This window comes from Rattus rattus, chromosome 2 (assembly GCF_011064425.1).
Source record: "Rattus rattus isolate New Zealand chromosome 2, Rrattus_CSIRO_v1, whole genome shotgun sequence".
Lineage (NCBI taxonomy): Eukaryota > Metazoa > Chordata > Mammalia > Rodentia > Muridae > Rattus > Rattus rattus.
Window position 1 is genome coordinate 181,411,344 of NC_046155.1, and position 11,980 is coordinate 181,423,323.

Consider the following 11,980-nt stretch of genomic DNA (forward strand, 5'->3'; position numbering starts at 1 on the left):
GATTATTGTGTTGTGTGTTCTTTTTATGTGACAGTTTAGTGTAGGAAAGTGTGCAGCAGCTGGAGACACTGGGCTGCCATGGTGTAGTTGGTATGTGTTTCTGCCAAGATATCTAGCAGATATCTTGGGGCACTGTGGTATGGAACAAGCAAGGTAGAAGACAGCCTTACTTTTTTTATTTGTTATATTTTTACAACAAATATCTAGAATTTGAATGCAGGACTGATTATTCAAAAATTGTGTGTATGTAATATTGATAAATCTTGCCAAGTTATGAACCACAGATGTTGCATTATAAATCTCATAAGCAATGAGTAAGCATGGCTTTTCCCTTAATTCTCACTACACAATGGGGTACAACATTTGGGCCTTTACAAACTCATAAATGGGAATGATTAATGACATTTAAATTCATATGTTTGATTATATCTGTGAAGCTGAATATATTTTTACGTTACTAGATAGGTATTTTAAAAAGAACTGTGGGTGCACTATGATAATACTTGATTAGTTGTTTCTATGTAAGTCACATATAATGGGCAATCTTCCACATTACACAGTATCTTCCCACAGCAGGAATGTTATATGGCTCCATTCTATCCCATCTGTATCAAGATTTATTTAATGAATTCCTTATTAAATATTTATATTGTTTCCAATACATTTTTTAAAACAATGCCAAGGTAACTATAGAGATAAATCTTTGTGTGCAACTAAGATAGAAACTTTTTTTAATAGGTATATCTTTGAAGCCGAATTAGTAATTTAAAAGAATCACATTACTACTTTGTCTTTTAACCTCCCTGTGCCCTGTATAACTGCAGTGCCTTTGTTGCCAAGAAATCCATTTCTCAGGGTTTAGGGTTAGATTCTGGTTGTTTTTTCTGTTCTAATGCCAAGATTTTCTTTGATGAAATTAATTTATCTTTGAATCAACAGAATCATAAAATTTACCCTCTAGCATGCATGAGTGACATGCCTCTGCCATGGCATTGAAGTTTGGAGTACTTGGAAACTTGTGTCTCTCATTTTAAAACTTATAGATGTAGTAGGATTATAAATAATAATAAAATATGTGCTCAAAGAACACTTTCAATGCATGAGCACATTTAATCTTTTCAACAGAACAGGAATAGTAAGGTGGTGGGACTAGGGATGCTGTATTAGACAGCTATTGCTGTAGAACTACTATGTAACAAAGAAACCAAATGGTAGGGTCTCTGGACAAGAAACAGTGTTGTTTTACTTGTGAATTTACATTTTGGGCTCTGGGTATGTTTGGCTAGGTCTAGGAGAGCTTGAATTAGAACCATGTGCTAGGTCCAGTTGATTCTATATTTAACACCACATGCTGGACCACTTGCTACCTGTGAATGATTCTCTATCAAGATGAGCAGCACGCAGGAGGCAAGTGCCTCTAAGGCTGCCATTCATGTTTTATTGTCCCAAATGTGTTTTGAGAGAGGTATGTTTCACTTACAGTGTAAGAAAATTGTCAAATTCTGTATATGATTCTATCACAAGAGATTGAAGAATTGTAACTAAGAAAAGATTTATTTGAGAAACTGGATATGGCACTGCAATTTTTTTCATATAGGGTTCAGAGTTTTATTTTGTCATTAACAATGAGGTTCTGTCCTATTAAAAAGTTCCATTAAAGACCACTTCAAAAGATTATTTAATTTTGAGATGATTAATTAGAACCTCAAGAGGAGTGAAACATTTGAAAGAGCAGGCCTCCTCTTACTCTGATTCCAAATGAGACATTTAGGTAAAAAAAATCTCATAGTTGGCTAGCTCTAAGATGATAAAGTTTTAAGAACAGATGCAGGTGATTGCATAGAGGGACTTAACATGCAATAAGTAGATTTTCTTGCTTTTGGGAGGGTGGGTATCACCAAGAATTCTATTCAGTCTGCAATTCTTACTGATGAGCCTTGAATGTTCAAACATAGTTGATCAGAGGGTTACTCAGTTAATTTGAAACCAAAGTATAAAAGAAATTTTATAATCACTAAATTAGGAAAAATATATTTTTCAGAGATATTACAGATACTATTTTGAAAATTTTAGAGGAGACTATTGGTGTGCCACAGATATAGAAAAACAGATTAATGTGTTTGCCAAGCCTTCTGTTCTTCAACAAATTGAAAACATTAAAGCTGAAAAATCTGCTATTAAGCAAAGGAATCATAAAAATAAAATGTGACATAGTGAGACTTCTTCTTCTTTTTTTTTTTCGGAGCTGGGGACCGAACCCAGGGCCTTGCGCTTGCTAGGCAAGAGCTCTACCACTGAGCCAAATCCCCAACGCCCCATAGTGAGACTTCTGACTGAGAAATTCAAAGATTCATTTAGTTGTTGAATAGGAAGTTAGAGAACAAACATAGTAATATAGTTCTCAGAAAGCAACTCATTTAAGGTCATTGATTTTACAAATTGGAGAAATTTCCCTGTTTGTGAAGGCAGGAAACCATTGGTAATTGTCAGCTTTATACGGAAAATTATAATTGTTTGGTTGTTTTAGGCAACCAGGTTGCATTTATTGCATTATTTTGACCAAAGTTATCTGACATATTGTTTGAATGGTGAAAAACAATCTGTCAAGGCCGATATTTAATGGGATACCATGAAGCTTAGCTTAGAAACAGACATATTTTTTTACAGAACATTATTTTACTTTTAATGATATAGATGTTTGAATTAATTTTTTCCAACAACTTTCTAAGGTTTTTATATCCTCTGTGAGAGTAATAGAGAATGAAATTGGTAAGCAATGGTACCAGTAAACTCATTATAATGTAAAAGAACTTCTGGGCACAGCTGGGATTAACAGTTTCCATATCAGTTTGATATGTTCTCATGTGTTAGTAAGGATGCAAAACACAACTGAAATTGATGAAGACAGTGATATAATAATTTAGGCTCTTGATTGGTGTTATGGGAAAATTGTGAGATTCTTTGCCTGATGAGAAACATGTCTAAATTCCAGTTCACATGTGTTTGCTTGATATTGTTTACAACAAAATTGCTCTTAAAAACTCTTTTGTGCTCAAACAGAAACAAATAAAATTTAGATTTCTAAGGAAAAATATAATGAAAAAAAGATACTTCTATTGAAAAAAAGCTTGTTATTCATTGTGGATCATTACTTAATTTTGCTGTCGTGAAATACTAAGGCCAAGACAATCAAGTAGAGTTTGATAGTTCTATAGTCATATTTACAGCATGCAGATGCAAACAGAGTGATTTAGTTTCGATTCACAATTGAAACAGAGAGGTGTCTAATGGGTTGAGAAGTTATATCTCTATAAATGTTCATAAATTATGAACTCCTTCAAGTAAGGCTTTATCACTTGAAAGCTTCAACCCCCCCATGCCTGTGTCTATGACAGAATTATTCAAATATTGATGTTTATAAGGACATGTCTCTACCAGACCACTAGACAATCATAATACTATGACAATTTCTTAATGTTAATTGTGTTGTGATAATTAACTACAACCAAATCCATTTATAAACCTTAAGAGTGTTAACATGATTTGAAATTACATAATCAAATGTCTTTTTGGTGACTCAATGTACTCTCTTAACTGTGAACTCCAATCAAGTACTAAAAGTCACATTAGACTTGTTACTGTCCTTGCATATGTATCTTTCCTTGGATATATATCATGGCTTTGGCATCTCTAATGTTTAGATGGGTTCTTTCAGCTTCTGGCTATTATGAGTAAGCCTAGTGTGAACATAGTAGAGCATGTGTCCTTGTTATATGTTGGAGCATCTTTTTAGGGTATATACCCAGGAGTGGTATAGTTAGGTCTCAGGTAATACTATCTCAATTTTCTGAGGAACTTCCAGATTGGATTTCCAGAGTAGCTTTGTACCAGCCTGCTTTCCATCGACAATGGAGGAGTATTCTCTTTATCCACATCCTCATAGCATCTGCTGTCCCTGAGATTTTGCTCTTAACCATTCTGACTGGTGTGCAGTGGAATCTCAGGGTTGCATTGATTTTCATTTCCCTAATGACTAAGGACGTTGAACATTTTTTAGGTACTTCTCAGCCATTTGATATTCCTCAGTTGAGAATTCTTTGTTTAGTTCTGTACCCCATATTTTAATAGGGTTATTTGGCTCTCTGGATTCTAACTTCTTGAGTTCTTTGTATATTTTGATTATTAGCTCTGTATCAGATGTAGGATTGGTAAAGATCTTTTCCCAATCTGTTGGTTGCCATTTTGTCATAATGACAGTGTCCTCTGCCTTACAACAGCTTTGCAGTTTTATAAGATCCCATTTGTTGATTTTTAATCTTAGAGCATAAGTCATTGATGTTTTGTTCAGGATTTTTCCCAGGGTCCATGTGTTTGTGTCACCTCCCAAATTTTTTTTCTATCAGTTTGAGTGTATCTGGTTTGATATAGAGTTCCTTGATCCACTTGGATTTAAGCTTTATACAGCGTGATAGCAATGGATCTATTTGCATTCTTCTGCATTCTGACCTCCAGTTGAATCAGCACCATTTCATGAAAATGCTATCTTTTTTCAATTGGATGGGTTTAGCTCCTTTGTCAAATATCAAATGACCATAGGTATATGGGTTCACTTCTGGTTTTTCAGTTCTTCTCCATTGATTTACCTTCCTGTCTGTACCAATATCATAGTTTTTTTTTTATTTTTTCATCAGTATGCTCTGTAATACAACTTGAGGTCATGGATGGTGATTTCCCAGAAGTTCTTTCATTATTGAGGATAGTTTTAATTATTCTGTGATTTTTTTATTCCAAATAAATATGCAAATTCCTCTTACTAAGTCTTACTAAGTCTATATTGAAATTTTGATGGGAATGTCATTGAAATATTTAGATTGCTTTTGGCAAAATCACCAATTTTACTATATTAATCATGCCTATCCATGAGCATGGGAGGTCTTTCCATCTTATGAGATTTTTTCAATTTCTTTCTTCAAGGACTTGAAGTTCTTGTCATACATATACTTTGCTTGCTTTGTTAGAATCACACCAAGTTATTTTATGTTATTTGTGACTGTCGTGAAGACTGTCATTTCCTTAATTTCTTTCTCAGCGTGTTTATCCTTTGAGTAGAGGAAGACTACTAATATGTTTGAGTTAACTGTATATCCAGCCACTTTGCTGAAGCTGTTTATCAGGCTTAGTAGGTTTTTGGTGGAACTTTGGAGTCATGTAAGTATATTATTATATCATCTGCAGAAAATGATACTTTGACTTCTTCCTTTCCAATGTGTAACCCTTTGACCTCCTTTTGTTGTCTAATAGTTTTAGCTAGGATTTTGAGCACTATGTTGAATAAGCATGGACAGAGTAGGCAGCCTTGTCTAGTTCCTAATTTTTGTGGGAATGCTTCTAGTTTCTCTTCATTCAGTTTGATGTTGGCTACTAGTTTGCTGTATATTGTGTTTAGTATGTTGAGGTATCAGCCTTAGGTTCCTGATCGTTTCAAGACGTTTTTCATGAAGGAGTGTTGAATTTTTTGAATACTTTATCAGCATCTAATGAGGCAATAGTGTGTTTTTTCTTTGAGTTTGTTCATATAGTGGATTATGTTAATGGATATCAGTATGTTGAATCATCCCTGTATCCCTGGGATGACATCCACATGAATATTATAGATGGTTGTTTTGATGTGTTCTTGCATTTGGTTCATGAGGATTTTATTGGGTATATTTGCATCAATATTTATAAAGGAAATTGGTCTGAATCTCCCGTTCTTTGTTAGATTTTTGTGTGGTTTATGTATCTCTAGCAAGGCTGAACCATCTAATCCACTTCAATTACTTACACCACCCACTTGACACAATGTGCTCAAATACTTGAGATAAAGACATTTCTTTTTCAAATCACCACACTTTACATATAATAATCTGTGAGTAAATTGTTTCAGTTTATGTTTTAATGTAGTGATTTATTTCTGCAATAAAAAATGTTCGGGGTTGGGGATTTAGCTCAGTGGTAGAGCACTTGCCTAGGAAGCTTAAGGCCCTGGGTTGGTCCCCAGCTCAAAAAAAAAAAAAAAGAACCAAAAAAATGTTCATAGCTAGATTACAAATGTCAGTGTCCTTGTTGCCTAAACCTTCAAAAGAAAGGTGTACAGAGATAAATGTTCAACTTCTACTTTCTATATTACTTCAGTTGTTACTAAAAGAGAAATTTTATAAAATTTTCACAGCATAATTACTTTTGGTTTATTTTAGACTCCATGCAGTGCTTATAGTTTATAAAAGTAGAACTGACATATATACTATTAAATGGATACAGCAGATGACATTAGTTGTAAGGAACAAATGTAAATTCTTCTGGAGTTGACTTCTGCTTTGACTTCTCTTTGATTATATGATGCTTACAAATTTTTCTACATATTTCAATTACACAATTTATTTAAAATTTTCACTCAGGTGCACAAAATAAGCAATGATATCTTGTGTGGATTATCACATTATACTTCTCCCTTTTCTCTTACTTTATTACAGTTGCTAACTTCCTGACTGAATCTGCTCTGCTTAATGCCTAAACACAGATAACTACTTAAGTTTTATAGTAATAAATGCAATGATTAATTTCACTTTTTCTGGGGGAATCCAGAGAAGGTTTTAAGTTCATTGATAAAAATAAACTTAATTGCATGATCTCATGTAAGAGACCATGATATTCCCTTCACTATTATTCATAGACTAGCATCCAAGATCAAAAAAAAAAATGTAAGAGCTTTTCCAAACTATTGGTCTCTTTGGAGACGTTCATGAAAAACTCATAATTATCTTTGGCAGTTAGAATCTAGAAACGTTGTTGGTTCTCAAAAGCAGTGCTGTGATTGCCACTAAGGTGAAATAAATTGAAGTTCAGAAGGGAGATGAAGCCATAGAGCAACAGCCTATTACAGAATATTGCAGTTTATGTTCCAACCTTTTTTATGGTGCTTCTCATCAGCAGAACACGGAGTCAGTGATTCTGCTTTAATAAGGAGTCTAGAAAACACCATTTTTTTACATCATCTGGGGAAGCAGAAAATAAAGAAAGGGCAGTCAGGTAAGTGCTTAAGTCTAGAAAAAAGTATTCTGCTGTGGAAATTGTGATCCAAAATAATTCAGGAGCTGTAAGATGAGGAAGTAAGAGAAATATATACCAGTAGCTAATGTAAAGTGAGAAAAATCTCTGAATCGATTACATTTTGCAAATCCTCATGAAAACAGATGTTGAACGTACTGAAAAATTACAATATCTATCATTTATGTTTCTATTGCCATATCGTTTACATGAATCTTGACTAAGTTTTTAGTAAAACAATCACAGATTCTAGCATAATGGTTTCATGTTAATAATAAAGTTGACATTGGAAATATAACAAACAAGGCATCAATAAAAGAGTCCATTATATGGATCTCCTTATGGAATTAAACTTGTTTCTATTGAGAACTATTCATAAGACTGGGTGTAGGCATTAAGTGTCTTGAAAGCCAATTGTGGCATGAGTAATGATGATCCTTTTTTTCCATGAGGTTGGGAATGGAATGATCATAGGAAGCTATCATCATAAGGGGTACACTTGGATTCTTCTAAGACAAATGTATCTTCTGCCCTTTTCTTCTGGTTTAGTGACATACTGTTGTTACTTCAACCACTAGATTAGTTCTCCAGTGTATTCATTGGTGATATCGGTGGAATCAAGAGCTTTGTGAATGTAAAACAATGATATTATTGAGAAGCTATATCCACACCTAATTTTTTTGTTTTAATTTATGTAATGTATGAGGGTTCAGTCTTCAGATGTTATATATTTGTTTTCCAAAATTTTCCAAAATTACTCAGAGTTAGCACGTTAGTAACTATAAGCCTTAAGAATAGAATTAGGAAAAATTTAATAATATTTCTGTGCATATTTGCATGTGAGTTCTTGTGGGCAACTCCCCCTGTATGTTCAAGTGTACTTTCATTCTCTGTGTGTATGTCTATAACTGTTTTGTGTTGCTGTGTGGGTCTCTTTGTTTCTCTTGTTTCTTTGTGTGTCTGGGTATGTTTTTAGAGAGAGGACAGGCTGACATCCTTATCTACACACAGTTTTTAATGCCTCATCTTAATCAATATTTTTATCGGAGAAAGAGTTTCTAGCTAGTTTAGAATGCTTTGAATATTCTAGACTTCTAGTCATAGAATCACACAAGTACTCCTGATACTGACTATAAATTTTGGATGGTTGCATATCTCAACAAAAAGCATTTAAAAAATGGTTTTTGAAGTTTCACGTGAGATCTTCTTATTTACAGGGCTATGACTTTAACAAGTGATCTATATGTTCAAATTCACAAACAAATAATTGATATACTATATCATTCAGTCAAATTTTGGCTTTCATGTGATATAGCTGAGTGTCAAAAGGATATGCTTTAATAACTCATTTAGTAGATAGTGCTACATGTTGACTACAGGAAAGATTAAATTATTCAATGCAAAAATAAATGTTGAAATTTGGCATGACAGTACATACTTTTAATGTTAACAGTCAGGAGGGAAAAGCAGACAGACCTCAGTGAGTTTGAGGCAAGCCTTGTCTACACAGTTAATTCTAGTACATGTGAGCTTATATAGAGACCTTGTCATAAAAAGAAAGAACTAAAAATTAAATATCAAATTTATCGTTTACTCCTCAAATTCATCTGGGCATGGACTATGCTTTTAGAACTAGATAATAACTTGTGTCATAACTAATGACTGAAAAGTGGTATAAATTTTCAAGTCATAAGAACTAACTTTAATTATGTGTCTCCTATGACATTATGGAATTTGGAATTAGTGGATTAGTCAATATGCCTAGAGATATTCATATTTCTTAAATCTCTTCATTGCCAGCAACTCCATTATGAGTTTTAATACTATGTTACTAAGGTTTCTGTCAGGTTTTATCTTGCCAATGAAAGGAATGGGATTTTCCACATCAAATATTTATGCAAATCATGGAAGATGCAGGATTATTATGGTTATACATATGGTGAATCATGTTATCATTACTTCTTGAAATTTCATTTTACCAGCACTAAATTAATTAACACAGTAGCATCTTAAATATTTATCAATTACAGCAAATCAAAAATCATTGATGTGATTAATAGAGTCACAATCTATGCTCGTGTTCAGAATGCTGTGTCTCTGAAGACAAACATTAAGCTACTTAGAATCAGAGAACTGAGAGCCAAGGTTTGAAATGGTCCACATATGTCAAGGTGATAGTCTCCTGGATGTTTTGCCCTTCTTTATATCATACTGTCTTCTCTGATTGAGGGCTGAGGATTTTATACTTCACTAATTCACAATCCCAGAGCATTCCACTTTCTAATTTTTCTATGTGCTTCTAGCTTTTGACAATTTGCAGGTAGCAGGGTGACAATTTATTTCTGTCCTCATGGATCTTCTGTAGTAGATTCATCTACAGAACTTCCCGAGAGTATGTTTAAGACCTCAGCAAGCTAAGGGCAGAACTTAAGAATCTCCATTACATACTGTTTTTTTCATCTGCCACATGTAAGTCTCTGTATGTTGTGATCAAGGTCCTTCTTCATATGATTTCATTATTTAAATATATTTCTTCTGGTACTTCCTTCTTTCTGTTAACTTCTGTAAGTGTCCATCTTCGATGGGGGCCAGTAGTAGACAAAGAAGACTTTGCCAAAATATCTGACTTCATTAAATCTCCCAGTTTGTATGATTTCAAGTTTTTGAGGGCTGTACAGCCCTCACAATGCTTGCCTTACCTGAGCTTCTCTCAATCATTATGTTGCCACCAGAAGCAACACTGTGAGGTCCCCAAAAGGATGCAGCTGTTTTTAGAACTGCTGGTTCTGATGATTTTTTCATTTATTCTTTCACTGTGCCAATGCTCTCTGTCTTCTTTTTCAATAGTTTGAACTGAGGAGAAACTCACTCGAAGAACACATGTCTCTTGGGTTCAGTACCTTTAGCTCATTATATGAATAGTTTTCTATATTTCTGTTTCATCTGCTTCTTTATTTGGTTGATTTTTAACACGATCTTTCCCTTTTAATAACCTGTGACCATTATCACAACAGTTTTTCCGTTTATCCAAATTTTTCTAATACATGATTGAATATTAGAGAAGTCTCAGTTCTAAGGTCTTAAAGGTTTATTAGAAGTGATCCAACCCTTGATTCTGTTACTCTGCTGGCTTAAAACTCCCCCAAATTAAATGCTTTTTGAGCAGAGGAAACATCATAAATGTTTAGAATTTATGTTTATTCACTATTTGCTGAAAATGGATGATCCTTATTTTCTTCATTAAATATAACTGTGCTTCTCATAGGCAAACTCAATGGTTTCTGGTTTTACATTGAGGGACCAGCAGTAGGTTATTTGATTTTTTTACTGGTATTTAATACCTTAGTGAGGTATATTAACATAAATTCTTTTATATAGAGGACTGTGATTAAAATTCCAGTCATTACTGGGGCGATATTTTTAACCTTATCATAATCCATTATCATATATAGATTTTTGTATTTAGTTGTACAAGAGAGCAATGTGTATATGCAGTGATTAGCACAGATTATGCTATCATAATGCTATCACCTTTTTCTACTGATAAGTTATTGGGCATCACTGAATTTCTTAGTGACTGCTCAGCTGAGTGCTCCATATGATGCAGAATTAATCTGAAAATTAATAATTAACTTGTCATTGTTTATATAAGATACATGAATATGCCAGAGGCTAATGACACACATTTATTAGAATGACTCTATTAAATTATTCACTCCAAATTTGATTCCATTTTACCATTTAGGCCTGAGAAAAAATTAGACTCTTTAAGCATGCTGTTTCATTAAAAAATTAAAAATAAAACAAAACAAAATTAAAAAACAGAAATACCCTTCATTATTGAGTTAAATAGTACACAACAGGAAAAGATTCAGAAATGTTCTTAACTTCCAATAAAAGTACTGACTTTTCCACTAGATGTGCATTAGAAATTGTTCTTCCTTCTGAAAGAAGAGTCCTAGGTTAACAGGCAGTTATCTAGGTTTCTAGCTGATACCTCTGCCCTTCTTTCTTATAAGACCTCATTCTGTTTGTAAGTTTTTCAGCCTACTTGGAAGATTTCAGGTGAACATTTTCTTTTCAGGCTGATACACAGAGAATCAAAGAAATGGTGCCTGGTAATTGTACATGCATAAAATGGGTATTGTGAAATGGGACCAGATATAGTACACATTTAGCAAAAATCAGAAAACCTTTTTAGGATGAAGATGAGCTAATAGATAAAAGAGTCCTTGTTGTGTCCTATATTTTTATGTATATAATTATAATGTAAAGAAATCTTTGCTAGGGTAAAACTTAGATTTATAATTGTTTAATTGTGTTTGTGTGTATGTGTGTGTGTGTGTGTGTGTGTGTGTGTGTGTGTGTGTGTGTGTGTAGTCAGAAAACAGCCTTAGTTTTATGATCTATTTCTTTTGAGACATGGACTTTACTTCTCTGGAACTCTCTTAGTAGGGTAGGATAACTGCCTTGTAGATATAGTAAAACTCCTGTCTGCATTCACAATGCTTGCATCTCACAGGTGTAAGGATATAGCCATTTAATTTTTTATGTGATTTATAGAAATTGAAATCTGTCCTCGTAATTGCAGTGAAAACAGTTTATAAACAGACTTCAAAACCTACCCCAGTAATGATTTAATTTCAATCCCACAGTACTTTTTGCCTGTCAATTTTCATGTCTTCATTGATTTCTGAGTCATGAAATGCTCATAGGAAAACCCCAATGGACGTGTGAAACTACACAGAAATGCTCAGTCTACTCCAAGAACTACAAACAATTGCAAAAAGCAGAGGTCAAATGTGTTCTTGCCCACAGGAAAAGTATATCAACTGGTTATATATATTTGTGATTTTTGAAAAAAGAGACCATGAAATTTAAGAAGATTTGGAAG